The sequence below is a fragment of the Camelus bactrianus genome, chromosome 30 (genome assembly GCF_048773025.1).
Source record: "Camelus bactrianus isolate YW-2024 breed Bactrian camel chromosome 30, ASM4877302v1, whole genome shotgun sequence".
Taxonomy (NCBI): domain Eukaryota; kingdom Metazoa; phylum Chordata; class Mammalia; order Artiodactyla; family Camelidae; genus Camelus; species Camelus bactrianus.
In genome coordinates this window covers 6,249,348-6,264,858 of record NC_133568.1, presented here as the reverse complement: position 1 = coordinate 6,264,858, position 15,511 = coordinate 6,249,348, and the positions used below count along the sequence as shown (strand labels likewise).

At 37.5% G+C, this 15,511-nt stretch overlaps 1 protein-coding gene and 1 pseudogene across 1 annotated transcript in view; both read left to right on the top strand.

Annotated features, from left to right (window-relative positions):
• LOC141575598 (uncharacterized) overlaps positions 1-15,511 on the top strand; it is a 108,092-nt gene that overhangs the window by 25,609 nt on the left and 66,972 nt on the right. The gene's annotated exons all lie outside the window — the stretch shown is intronic.
• LOC141575664 (insulin-like growth factor-binding protein 2 pseudogene) lies at positions 4,452-14,127 on the top strand (annotated as a pseudogene).

Here is a 15,511-nt window from a genome sequence, read left to right as displayed (position 1 = left end):
AAACACATTAATGATCTGTGGGTGCAGAGACATTGATTCACCTTCGTATGAATAATTGGTTTAAATGTACTTATGTATTTAATTTTTAACAAATTTTACCACTGTATTAAGATCATTCCTATAAGTCCTACCATTTCTTCAAGTGTTGTGAAGGAAGAACATTTAAACCTCATTTTATCAATTGAAAAGCTAAGAAACTGGCTTGTGTGCCCTACAGAGCAACCAGTGGTAGTGTCCTTGAAAAGCTTCAATTCTTCATGCTACTGCAGCTGACTTAGTAGCTTAATTTAAAATTCAAGGAGCATTAATGGAACAGCTCTGCATTCAAACCATGTGGTTCTAATGTGGGACTGATTGTAAAGGGGCCAGCAAGTAGATCAGTGACTCCCAGAAAATGATTTGATGAAGCAGCTGAGCTAGTAAACTACCAGTCATAAAACCCTGGCTTGTGAAGTCCTCTGAACAGAGTAAAAGTTTCATTATTGCCACTCTGTATTTTTTTTCAAATGTAGTCGTTTTAAATAGTGATACTTATCATAAGTAAATAATCTGTGACATTCTATGAATGCTAATATTTTCTAGTATGTCATTTTTGACAATAATTTTGGATAAATACATTTGATGTTTCTGTGATGATGCATCACCGTGAGATGAAAGAACAGTGATTCTTGGTCCAGTCCTTCACTAGGAACTTAAATTTGTCTAAGGCATTATAACTCATTTAGGAGGAGCACATGTAAACCTTTTATATTTTTTCTGATTTAATTTCCTCACTTACTCTAATTAATCTTTCCATAACAATAGCCCTCTGTTTGCTTGCAATTCATCTTCAATGTCCTAAACATGTATTAATAGGGAATCATTATCTTTCCATATTCCATTACCTACCACTTCTTTGAAACTTTTTAAAAATGCTAATAAACGGAATTTCATAATGTACACTTTACTTACCTATATACTATTTATTCTTTCATCTACTAAAATTTAAGTAATGATTTTTCTCACATGTAGCTTGTGGGGTTTTGTGCCTCTCTTCCCTTCGATCTATTATTTTTTCCCTCATGAAAGAATGATTTAATTAGTTTATATTCAAAACCTGAAGTGGTAATCCAAATATTACTTCTGTATGTTTTAATTTATTTATGATACAATAGAAATTCTATTAATTAATTTTGGAAGAAACTGTCATTGAACATTTTTTTATGTGCTAAACACTTTGCCAGATGATGTGACTTAACAAAAAACTCCAATTTTTATAAAACAATATTTTAGTTTTTCTTAATTTTTAAAATATTCTTCCACTCACTGTGAATGATTTTGGATTCTCTCAGATCTGTATTTCAAGAAAAAAATCTTTTCTTATTTTTAATAAGATTTTAAAGAAAATGATATAAACATTTCACACTGGCTCTTTACTAGAAGGTATTTGCAGGATAGGTTTTGAGAAGTGCTACTCTAGCCAGTTTCATATTCAGTTTCAGAGTTTGCCCTGCACTCTTCTGTTACAATGTATTTGCTTAGAAAGCTTTCACTCCCAGAAAGCTGCTTCTGTGTTTATTTTCACCTGTTGGTTTTCTATTCAAGCCCAATTTAAATGCTGTCCAAAAGATTCTCTTACACATCTACACTTATTTACTCCTTCTGTCCTGTGTGTTGTGTTTGCCGGTTAGGAATATTTATTAGCATATCTAACATAGTGTGTGTTATACTGAAATTATTTGTTTCTGGTTTATCTTTCACATTAAATTGTAAAACTCCTTGAGCTTAAGTACTGTATTTTGTCTTACTGTTCATCACAGTGAAGATTATAGTGCCTTTAATGTAGTAGCTTCCTGCTGTGTTATTTCAAATAGTCTTCTATGATAATGAGATAACCCTGTTGTCTTTCTAATGGACACTCAGCCCTCCATCAGTGTGTGTTACGTATCTCACTTCTACCCTTTACTTGAACTTGTTAAATTATTTTGGATAATGTTAGAGCTTTTCTATCTCTAGGGAAACTTCAGCCACTTAGTCATTAATTCAGCCATCATTTGCTTTCTCTCTCTTTTTGTTTTTTTACCATTTATAGATATCTGAGATTTTATATTCATGTATCTATAATCTTCTTGTCATACAGCTTAATCAATATTTCTGCTTTATTCCATGTTCAAATTCTGATGACTTTCACTAACTTAATGTAAGAATCATCAAATTCAAATAATACATTTAATGTGTAAATTTTTATTGTTGATCACCTTACTATTTAATTTATTTACCTCCTTTAGGATGTTATCAATCAAATTTGGGATATAAGTTAATTTCTAATTTTAGTATAAGGTAATATTAGAATCAGAGATGTAGGGACCTTTAGAGTCAACATTTTATTTTACAAATAGGAGCTTTAATATTTGATTATGTTCCATTTAGAATTAAGTAGCAATTTCTCCCTTATTTTATTCCACTGTAAGATTACCAAGGGTGGTATTCAAAATGTTTCTCACCTATCAAAATAAATGAGAACTACTACTTAGCCATAAAAATGTATGAAATAATGCCATTTGCAGCAACAAGGATGGATCTAGAGATGATCATACTAAGTGAAGTAAACCAGAAAAAGACAAATACTGTATGATATCACTTCTATGTGGAATCTTAAAAAAAAAAAAAAAAAGACAGAAATGAACTTACTTACAAAATGGAAACAGAATCACAGACATAAAAAACAAACTTAGTGTTACCAGAGGGAAAGGGGAGTTTGAAATTTGCAGATACTAACTACTGTGTATAAATTAAATAATCGACAAGGTCCTACTGTCTAGTCTAGGGAACTATATTCAGTATCTTGTAGGAGCCTACTATGAAAAAGAATATATATACGTGTGTGTGTATAACTGAGTCACCACGCTGTACACCAGACACTAAAACAGCATCGTAAATAGACTGTACTTCAATTTAAAACAAACGCAAAAGATAAAATAAATGAGAGCTGTGCAATGAAAATAGGATCCTGGAAGTTTTTGTCTTCACCAGGGTCAGCCTTTTAACTGCTGGATTGTGGGGTGGCCTAGATTGTTTAGGGGAAGTTTTTCAGAAACTGCGGTGGTAGGAAGGGACACAAGAGACTCTGCACAGTGGCTAATTAGACAAATGCTTTTGTGTTCTAGTATTTACTTTGACTCCACTGATTTCACTCCCTTGAGTATCATCTCCAGGCATTATCACAATCCCAGGCTTCCACACTTGAGAGATCATATCATACTGACCCCTCCCTTGCTGTCATCCAGTTAATTGCCAACTCCTGTATCCATAAGAAATAAACGATGAAAATGTGCCATTATTGTCAGTAGACTGAATTTTCTAAGGTTAATTCTGTACTTACTTGCAGTGTCCACTAGGTTAAAGATGGAATAAATATGGTACTTATGAAAAAAAGTTTATGTATTTGTTACTGGGCTGAAAGTGGTATTTGTTTTGCAACAGTATCATAATTTATATGGCAGTATAATAGGTATATGTTTTTAGAAAGTAAACATACTGAAAGAATAGAAAAAAGATAACAGCAGTAGAAAATATTTCATATAATGTAGCTTAGGGAAAGAAATCAGTTTGAATCATAGAAATAGAAGAAAGAGGATTTATAGTCATAGATTTGTGTATGCATAGAGACAGAGGGAAAGGAACTTACAGGGAAAAACTTGAGAATAGGACAAAAAATTCTGGCAAGCTCAGGAATCAGGGCAAAGGAACAGGAGTGGGATTGTATAAATGTGTGTCAAAAAAGATGGGGGTTGTAAGTCCACTTTCCAAAATAAATCATCTTGTACCTCTAATGTCACCATTGCTGAGTAGGATTAACTTCTTGGCATAGAAAATAACACAAGTTATCTAAGTATGTTATTTTTAATTTGGTCTGTAGACATGATTTAGTAATGAATCCTCTCAGAATTCAACATTATATACTAACTCAGATTGGCACCCATGAAAGAGGTAGACTGTACAAGTAAAAACCGTAATTTCTACTTTTGAATAAGAATAGGAAGAATAAGATGAGAAATAATCAAAAGATACTTTCATGTGACTTGAAATAATTTATGTGTAAGATTCAAACTAACTTAAGAATTAATCAAAATTTATAGTAGGGACCAAATTAATTTCCACATAAGGGGAAAGATAAAAACATTAAGAAAATAGGTAACTATGAAATGATCCCTGAATTTGGAAGGACTTTCTAAGCATAGTAAGAGATGGAACTAAAGGGTCTGTTTTTACAGTAAGCTTTGTAAGTCAGTGTACAGGCATAAATAGGCAGTAAATACAGCGGGTGCAGTTTAATGCACTGTGTAAACAGCATCTCCATCAAGAAGCAGCGTTACCAGCACTGGAGAAGCCACTCTCTTCCCTTTCTTGTTTACTATTCCCCTCCTGCAAAGTAACCACTTTTCTGACATCTGTTACTATAAAACTAGTTTAGTGTTGGAAAGAACCCGAAACTCGCTGCCGTCCGCTGGTCCGCTGGCTGCCACCAACACGGTGCGGCCCCTTGCTGCCCGTTGCTGCTGTCGCTGCTGTCACCGGGCGCGGGCGGTGGCGGCCATGGGTGGCGCGCGGAGGTGCTGTCCCGCCTCCCGCCCTGCAGGCCTGAGAGCCTGGCCGCCTGCGAGCCCCCGCCGCCGCGCCTCCCGCCGCCGGGGCCGGGCCGCCGGCTGCGCCCGCGCGCCCCGCGAGCTGGTCCGGGCCCCGGGCTGCGGCTGCGGCGCCGTGGGCGCCCGGCTGGAGACGCGCGGTGCGGCGTGTACACCCCACGCTGCGCCCGGGGGCTGCGCTGCTGTTCCCATCCGGGCTCCGGGCGGCCCCTGCAGGCGCTGGTCCTGGGCGAGGGCACTTGCAGAAAGCCCCGCGATGCCGAGTACCGTGCCAGCCCCGAGCAGGTCGCAGCCAAAGGCGATGACCACCCTGAGGGAAGCCTGACTGAGAACCACGTGGACGGGAACATGAATTTGGGAGGCGGAGGCGGTGCCGGCCGGAAGCCCCTGAAGTCAGGCATGAAGGAGCCAGCCATGTTCCGGGAGGTCACCGAGCAGCACCAGCAGATGGGCAAGGGTGGCAAACGTCACCTCGGCCTGGAGGAGCCCACGAAGCTGCAGCCACCACCTGCCAGGACCCCCTGCCAGCAGGATTTGGACCAGGTCCTGGAGCGGATCTCCTCCACGCGTCTTCCTGATGAGTGGGGCCCCCTGGAGCACCTCTGCTCCTTGCACATCCCCAAGTGTGACAAGCACGGCCTGCACAACCCCAGACAGCGCAAGATGTCTCTGAACGGGCAGCGTGGGGAGTGCTGGTGTGTGAACCCCAGCACCGGGAAGCTGATCCAGGGAGCCCCACCATCCGCGGGGACCCGAGTGTCATCTCTTCCACAATGAGCAGCAGGGTCTCCTAGGGTCCACACCCAGCGGATGCAGTAAATCACAGCCAGCAGGTGCCTGGCACTCCCCACCCCCATCCCTCCTCTCCAGAGCATGGTGGGTGGGGAAGGATTTTCCAGGAGTTCTGAGATGTGTATTTATATTTGGAAAGAGACCAGCACCGAGCTCAGCACAACCCCCCCCCCCCCGCCTTCCCCCTCCCCAGCTGGGGATGCCTGCATCCTCCCTCCTCCCATCCCTGCTGGGGAGGAAGGGGGTGGTTACAGTGGCGGAGCTGGGGCAAAGGTTTGGGAGAGGGGGAAAAATAAATTTTTACTTTTGAACCCCTGTGTCTCTTTTGCTTAAGATTAAAGGAAGGAAGGGGAAAAAAAACTAGTGTTGAGTGTTTTTGAATTTTTTATAGATGAAATTGCGTAGTAATTTTGTTTCTGGCTGTCTTCAACATTGTGAGATTTGTTCGCACATGCCTCCAGCTGAGACCACTGCTGTATTTGTCCAAAATGTTTCTAGCTTGTTTTTTAGATGCCGCATGTTGTGTTTTTCCCGTCTTCCTTTCCTTTCTCTTTTTTCTTTCTTCCTTTCCTTCCTTTCTTCCTCCCTCTGTTCTTTTCCTCTCTTCCTTCTTTCTCATACAGTTGTAGTTGGAAAAGATGCTGTATACAATTTCTGTTGTCTTAAATTTATTGAGACTTGTTTTGTGGCCTAGCATATCAGTCCTGAAGTACATCCCATGAGCACTTGAAAAGAATGTGTATTCTACTGCTTTTAGATAGAATGTCCTACATACAGCTATTAATCCATCTGCTCTAATGTGTCCTAAGGCCAGGGTTTCCTCATTGATATTCTGCCTGGATAATCTGTCCATTGATGTAAATGTGGTAAAAAGTACCCTGCTAATGAAGTACCTAATAATAACTATTATTATGTTACTGCCAATTTCTCCCATTATTCTTGTTAATGTTTGCTTTATCTATTAGATATTTCTAGATTGGGTACATACTTATTTACAATTATTATATCTTCTTGCCAAATCAATCCCTAGTTATAGAGATTGTCCTTCTTTGTCTCTTGTTATAATCTTAGTTTTATTCTAAAAGTCTCCTTTGTCTGATGCAAGTATTGCTACCCTAGCTTTATTTTCGTTTCCATTCCCATTGAATACCATTTTCTGTCCCTTCAGCTTTCAGTATGGGTGTGTCCTTAGAACTAAAGTGAGGCTCTTTTTAGGCAGCATATGTGTGGGTATTGTTACTAATCCATTAATCTACTCTGAGTCATTTTCTTTGGTGGGGGTATCAGGTATGAAATCTTTTTGGGTTTTTTTTTGAGATATAGTTGATGTACAGTATTCTGTAAATTACAGGTGTACAACATAGTTAGGCACAACTTTTAAGGTTATACTTTACTTACAGTTATTATAAAATACTGACTACGTTCCCCGTGGTATACAATATATCCTTTTAGCTTACTTCTTATTTTATACATGATAGTTTGTAACTCTTAATCCCCTACCTCCATATTGCCCTTCCCCCTTCCCTCGTCCCACTGGTAATCACTAGTTTTCTGTATCTGTGAGTCTATTTTCTTTTTGTTGAATTCCCTACTTTGTTTTATTTTCTAAGATTGTATTTAAATGATATAATGCACTATTTGTTTTTATCTTCCTGACTTATATCTGCCTGACATATAGCATAATATATTCTGAGTCCATGTTGCTACAAATGGCAAAATTTTTATTCTTTTATACCACTGAGTGGTATTCCATGTACACATATACCACATCATTTTTGTCCATTCACCTGTTGATGGACACAGGTTGCTTCCATATCTTGACAATTGTAAATAAAGCTGCTAAGAATATTGGGGTACATGTATCTTTTTGGATTGATGATTTTGTTTTTTCCAGATATACACCCAGAAGTGGAATTGCTAGATCATATGGTAACTATTTTTAGTTTTTTGAGAAACCCCCATAGTGTTTTTTCCACAGTGGTGGCACCAGTGTACATCCCCACCAACAGTACATGAAGGTTCCTTTTCCTCCCCATCCTCACTAACATTTGTTATTTGTGTTCTTTTTAATGACAGCCATTCTGATGTGAGGTGATGTCTCACTGTGGTTTTAATTTGCATTTCTGTCATGAATAATGATGTTGAGTATCTTTTCATGTGCCTGATGGCCGTCTGTATATCTTCTTTGGAAAAATGTCTATTCAGGTCTTCTGCTCATCTTTTAATTGGGTTGTTTGTGTGTGTATTTTTTTTTTTTTTTTGGATGTTGAGTTGTATGAGCTGTTTATACATGTTGGATATTAACCCTTTATCGATCATATCATTAGCAAATATTTTTTCTCATTAAGTAGGTTGTCTTTTCATTCTGTTGATGGTTTTCTTTGCTGTGCAGAACTTTTTAGGTCTAACTAGGTTCCATTTGTTTATTTTTGCTTTTATTTCCTTTGCTTTAGGGGACAAAACCAAAAAGAAAAATATTGCTACAATTTATATCAAAGAGTGTTCTGCCCATGTTTTCTTTTGGGAGTTTTATGGTCTCCAGTCTTACATTTAATTCTTTATTGCTTTTTGAATTTATTTTGTATGGTGTGAGGAGATGTTCCAGTTTCCTTATTTTACATGAAACTGTCCAGTTTTCCCAACAGCACTTATTGAAGAGGTTGTCTTCTCTGTGTTATATTCTTGCCCTCTTTGTCGTACAATAATTGACCATAAGTGTATGGGTTTATTTCTTGGATCTCTTTTCTCTTCTGTTGATCTATGTGTCGGCTTTTGTACAATACCATACTGCTTCAATTACTGTAGCTTTTTAGTACAGTCTGAAGTCAAGGAGCATGATTTCTCCTGCTCTGTTCTTCTCAAGACCTTTTGGATATTCAGGGTCTTTTGTGTTTCCATACATATTTTAAAATTATTTGTCTTGTTCTGTGAAAAATATCATTGGTATTTTGATAGGGATTGCACTGAATCTGTAGATTGCCATGGGCAGTATTGTCATTTAAACTATATTAGTTCTTCCAATCCATGAATGCAGTGTATCTTTCCGTCTGTTTGTATCATCTTCAGTTACTTTCATCAGTGTCTTACAGCTTTCCAGGTACAGGTCTTTTACCACCTTAGGTAGGTTTATTCCTAGGTATTTTATTCTTTTTGATGCCATGGTAAATGAGATCATTTCCTTAATTGTTCTTTCTTATAGTTTCTTGTTAGTATATAGAAATGCACAGATTTCTGGATATTAATTTGGTATCCTGCAACTTTACCAAATTTATTGATGAGCTTTAGTAGTGAGCTTTAGTAGTGAGCTTTAGTAGTTTTCTGGTGATGTATTTAGGATTTTCCATGTATAATATCATGTCATCTGCAAACAGTGACAGTTTTACTTTTTCCTTTCCGATTTGAATTCATTTTATTTCTTTTTCTTGTCTGATTGCTGCAGCTAAGACTGCCAATACTATGTTGAATAAAAGTGGAGAGAGTGGACCTTGTTCCTGATCTTAGAGAAATGCTTTCAGCTTTTCACCACTGAGTATGATGTTAGCTGTGGGCTTGCCATATATGGCACCTACTATGAACCAATTGTATGCCAATAAAGTGAACAACTAAGAAGAAATGAACAAATTCTTAGAAATGTACTTTCTCCCTAAACAGAACCAGGAGGAAATAGAAAATATGAACAAACCAATGATTAGTTTGAAATTGGATTAGCAATTAAAAAACTGCCAACAAACAAAAGTCCAGGACCCAGTGGCTTCACAGCTGAATTCTACCAAACATTTAGAGAAACGTCAACACCCACCCTACTCAAACTATTTGGAAAACTTTCAGAGGAAAGAACGCTTCCAAACTCATCTGTGAAGCATTTCACCCTGATACCAAAACCAGTCAAAGATACCACAACAAAAGAAATTACAGGCTAATGTCACTGATGAACATAGATGAAAAAAAACCCTCAGCAAATATTAGCAAGACAAATCCATCAATACATTAAAAGGATCATACACCACGATCATGTGGGACTTATTACAAGGATTTTTCAATATATGCAAGACAATCCATGTGATACATCACATGAACAAACTGAAGAATAAATACAATATAATCATCTCAATAGATGCAAAAAAACTTTTCACATACTTCAGCCTTGATTTATGATTAAAAACTCTCCCCAAAGTGGGCTTAGAGTTAACATACTCTGTATCCTTTGATTGGAGCATTTAGTTTGCTTATATTTAAAGTAATTATTGGTTGGGATGTACTTATTTCCACTTTGTTCATTGTTTTCTGGATGTTTTTGTTCTTTTTTGCTTCTTCCTTTTTCTTTTGGTCTCTTCTGTTGTGATTTCATGACTATCTTTAATGTTGTATTTGGATTTCTTTTGCATGTATGCATTTATTATAAGTTTTTTGTTTCTGATTATATATTTATGATTATCTCAAATTGATAATCTCTTAACTTCATTTTATTCCTCCCTCTGCCACGTTTAGTATTTTTGAAACCATGCTTCACATCTTTTTGTTTGCGTATCTCTTCACTGCTTGTTTTCAGTATAGGTGATTTCTCTACTTCTGTCCTTTAGCCTTCCTACTGACTTTATAAATGCTTGATCTACTACCTTTACCATATGTATGCCTTTACCAATGTGATTTTTCCTTTCCTAGTTTTCGTATTTCTTGTTGTGGTCTTTTCTTTTGAACTTAAGTAGGTTCCTTTAATATTCCTTATAAAATCAGTTTAGTTGTGCTGAACTCTTTTTTGGCTTTGCTTGCCTATGAAACTCTTTATCTCTCTTTCAAATTTGAACGATATCCTTGTCAAGTAGAGTATACTTGGTTGTACATTTCTTCCTTTTATCACTTTAAATATATCCTTCCACTCCCTTCCTGCCAAGTTTCTTCTAAAAAGTCTGTTGATAGTCTTTATGGAGCTCCCCTGTATGCAACTCATCACTTTCCTCTTGCTGCTTTTAAGAGTCTCCTTATCATCATTTTTTGCCACTTTAATTAGTGTTTCTTGGTGCGGACCTCTTTGGGTTCATCTTGTTTGGGACTCTCTGTGCTTCTAGGTCCTGGATATCTATTTACTTTTCTAAGTTAGGGAAGTTTTTGGCTATCATTTCTTCAGTTAAGTTCTCTGCCTTTATTTCTGTCTTGTTCCTCTGGAACCCCTATATAGAATGTGACTGTTAGTACACTTAGTGGTATTCCGATAACACCTTAAATTGTTCTCATTTTATGAAAATCTTTTTTTTTCTTTTTTTCTGTTCAGCTTGGGCGATTTTCGCTGTTCTTTCTTCCAGTTTGCTGATGTGTCCCTCTTTATCATCTAATCTACCACCGAATCCTTCTAGTGATTTTTTTATTTCAGTTATTGTATTCTTCAGCTCTGTTTGGTTCTTCATTATATTTTCCAATTCTTTATTGATCTTCTCACTGTGTTCATACTTTCTTCTCCCAAATTTTTGAGGATCTCTATGATCATTACCTTGAATGCTTTCGGGATATGTTTCTTTTTTCCAGTTCATTTATTTCTTCTTCTGACTCTTTATCTTATTCTTTCATTTGGAATATATTCTTCTGTCTCTTCCTTTTGCCTAATTCTCTATGTTAATTTCTATATTTAGGTAGGTTGGTTATGTTTCTCAGTCTTGGAGAGGTGGCTTATGTTGGAGATAGCCTATGCAGCCCAGGGGTATACACCCCTCTGGTCACCAGAGATCTATGCTCTGGGGGTGCCCCCTATACGAGCAGTGTGGACCCCCCTGTTGTATCAGTGCCAGCTATTGTGGGAAGTCTGGTAGGCATGGCTGGCTGCTCTCCTGGTTGGCTGTCAGGCCTTGCCTTGTGTCATGACTAGTAAGTAGCCTGCTGCTGGATGGGGTTGGGTTCTAATACTGGAGGCTCTGTGGCCTGTGAGTTCCCAGGGCTTGTTCTAGCTGCTGGTGGTGGGGGCTGGGTTCTGGTCCACTGGATGAGGGACCTTGGAAGGCCCATGGCCAGTTTGGGCCCACTAACTGGCAAGGCCCAGTCCCAGGGCATCCAGCTGCAGGGCCCTATGGAGAGGGGCTGGAGCTTGTGCCTGACCCCACTAGTAGGCAGGGTGGGTTTGAAGCCAGTGCCTGCAAGGCCTAGAGGGCCCAAGGCTGGTGCCAGTCTGCTGGTGGGCTACTCCAGCTTCTGGTAGCCACATTTTCAAGTGATCAATGCCTGCATTTTATTAATGTCTCCCTTATTGGACACTGCAGCTTTATATACTGTATCTGGAAAATGTTCTTAAAATATGTAAACAGAAAATATACACTAACCATCAGCAAGGTTATCTATGGATAGTGTGATTAATTACCCTTTTAATTTTTTGTGCATTTCTGTATTCTCAAAATTTTACCATGAACTCTTAAGATAGCAACCAAATGTCTAGAAATAGCAACATTATAAAAAGTAAATTTGACATGCCAACTCTACTTCTACAATATTCCTAGACAGCTCAATTCCTAATCCAATTCATCCCTCTTTATCTGTGGGGTTGAGAGGTGATTAAGTCAACAAGCAGAGAATTTACCTCTGAGACAGATGCACAATGGAGGATACATAACAAAGGATTATATCTAGAAAATCTTTGGCAGTAGCTACAAAAATTACTAATAGTAATTTGATTAGCTGTCGATGGAAAATGTGGTGTCTTTTTACTGAGTTAGAATCTAGTATTTTCTAAATTAAATCCAGGAATTGTGGTTGCTCCAGAGAATCTTGGGAAGATCAGATAAGTGAAATGCTTATATTCCAAGAATAGATGCTTAGAGTTAAGTGTGAATGAGCTGGCAAAAGTTAGATTGGCTCCCAGATTACCCATTTGCTCCAAAATTCCAATTCTACTTTATAGAAACTACATATTAAATTTTTTCTCACTAATTTAATGAATATGTTTTGTCCTTTCATCTTACTAGTTCAAGAGACAAAAGCATCTAAAGCATATTTAAAGTCAATCTGTGATTTCCATATGTAGGATTCTAGGTCTTGTTTTAAAGTTGAACAACAAGAAAGAGGAAACTTACCAGCACTTTATTCCTCATAAAACATGAGGTAATACCTATTTTATTGCTGATCATTTTGATTTAAGTTCCTATGAATCTTAGGATCTCTAAGTATCCTTAGTGTTTGTCCTTAAAGTGAACAAATTCCTGCTTCTGTTATATTCAAAACATTGAAGAATGGTTTCTCTAAGGATTCTTTTGGCCAAAGAATGATGAAAGAAAGCAGAGTTTTCAACAGCATTTTGAGAGACTGACAGTTGTATACAGAATAGATTCAGTTATTCAACTCTGAAGCAACTCAGCATTGTTTTTGTTATTTTTGTTATTTCATGGTATACTGTGACCTATCTTACAGTTTGTAATTTTGTAACAAAAAGAAAAATGTAAAATACAGCTTATTTATATTATAATATGTGTGAGAAATATGTTGAGGTTTCCAAGGAAGAAAAGACAAGAAAGCCTCACCTCTTTTCCTCATTCACGGTAATCTTTTTGACCATCAATCTACTGGATAAAATACTACATTGATTTATATATTCATGACTTCAGGTACTTTTACCACCTATATCTGCAAAGATTTTCAAGCCTTATTTAAAAGGTTTTTCTTTGTGCTTATATTCAAGAACACTTTCCATATCTCTGTGACGACCATAAATGACATATCCTTTCTATGAAATAGAAAATCTTGATCATGTTCTGTGCTCAAGATCAAAATGTATTGAAATTTTCTTATTGCCAGACACACTGTGGACCATTTACAGCAGTGGTCTCAACTGAAAGCTTACATGAGAATCCCCTGGAGATCTTTTCTCAAAATATTACCTCTCCACATTCTGTTTCAAGAAGCTTGGGGTGCAGTCTAAATATTTGTTTGTTGTTTGAAAATACTCTCCAGGTCATGCTGATGCAGATTTAGGTTGAGAATCATTTTAGAAACTCACTCTGGAATAGGAAAATTAAAACAAACAAACAAACAAAACCCTCGGGTTGTGAAACTTATTTTTTTCTGAAGTTTGGAACAGGTCAATACAGTTAAGCCAAACAAATATTTCTGAGCATCTATTAAGTACAGGTCACCATATTAGTTACTGCAGGGGTATTAAAAAATCCATTAGCCCATGGATTGAAGAAGAACATGGTCCTTTAGAGTGAATGGTACAATCCTAGGAGAAAAATACTAGGCAGAGATAGTATAATACTGCTTCAGAGAAGGGTAAGTTTAGAGCCGGGTGGAAGTATCCTAGGTGTGTTCAGGACACAGTATAACACATGATTCATCCTGAAAGGAGGGGAGGAATTTTAAAAGAAGGGATATTGTGAACCCAGTAAATGCAGTGTTTTGTTTAGAACAACACTTCCATGAGAGACAACTAAATTACATTTTGAATACGTTTAGAGCACTGTAGTATGTGCTTTTTTCACACATTTTCTCATTTGATCCTTGCAAGAATCTCCAAAGAATCCATGATTTACTATCCTGATTTTGTTGATAAATGTACTGAGGTTACATTTCTAGCCCAAGATCATCTACATGGTTTGTGGGCTTTTCAGTTCTCCACATCAAGCGAGGCTAGAGATACTAGGGCCAGGAACTAAGTGGAATCTATGAGTTTGTAGCAGCTGAATAGTTTTTGTTGAGGACTGAAGTAAAACACAGTTCTCAAACAGACTCACAGACATAGAATACAGACTTGTGCTTGCAAGGGGTGGGTGGGAAGGGGTAAACTGGGAGTTGGAGATTTGCAGATACTGACTGGTATATATAGAATAGATAAACAGCTTTATACTGTGTAGCACAGGGAAATATAGTCAATATCTTGTAGTTTATAGTGAAAAAGAACATGAAAATATGTATGTTCATGTATGACTGAAGCATTGTGTTGTACACCAGAAATTGACCCAACATTGTAAACTGACTGTACATCAATTTTAGAAGTTTGAATTTAAGATAAATAATAAATGGTTTTTAGTATAAGTCCCCCCCAAAAAAGAAACACAGTTCTCAGATTCTTAATGTAGTGACAAAGAACATGTATCATTGATGGAAATAAGGAGTTGCTAACTTGTCAGTTGGTGGAGATAGAGGTGGATATGATGGACTTGGTTTTGGAACCAAGTAGTGAATTTAAAATTCTGTTAGCTTTTCCTTAGTTGTGATGAAGAAACACCAAATGTAAACCTACTTTAGTATTATCTGATTAATTTCAGTATTATCTGATGGTCTTAATCAGATAATACTAAAACCTCTTGTGACCTCATGCCAGAGGAATGAAAACATTTCAGATGACATCAGCCTAATTCTGCTGTGTTTTCTTACTACACATGGCTCAGCTCTCTCCTCTTAACAGATTCAGGTATTTCCAAGTCCCGCCTAGACTTTACCCCGCTTCTCTTTCTCTCTCCAAGAATGTGTTGCTTAAGATTTTGCCGTTCACTGTACTTCCTTTTCTCTTTCCCATCCTCAATCCCTCTCTTTAAAATTATGTATCACAGTGGAGATGCATATTAGGCTACTGGAAACATGAGACTAGGGAATTAGATATTTGAATATAAATTAAAGGTATAAACTGGAGACTCTTCTACTTAAAAAAATTTATTTGAAACAATACAAGTATATGTGATTGCTTCATTAGAGTTTTGGGAGAAACTTCTGTGGAGCTGGACCATAAAGGTCTCTTCCAGTTAAGTGAAACTTCTGGCTGTGAGTGATGCATTACCTTCTGTGAGTGATGATGCCTGTCCTTTGTACAGTAGGATGATTTTTGGTACGTGATGGTCACCCACTATTTCCTCTGTGATTCCAAACACCAAGACGCTTTGAGATAGAGTGTTAACAACATGTCCTCTGTAGCTCTGTAATGTTTGTCAGTCACCTGTGAGTGTTTCAAATGCACATAAAACTAAGCTTAGCAATAAACAAGTCCTGGGAAAATAGTTTATTAAAATTTAGCAAGTGAGAAGTTCACAACAGACATGAATTTGCCAGATACATTTACTTCATAATAATTTTAATATTCCATTGAAACTGGCTAGTCGGAAAGAGATAGAGAAGAGAGAGACAAT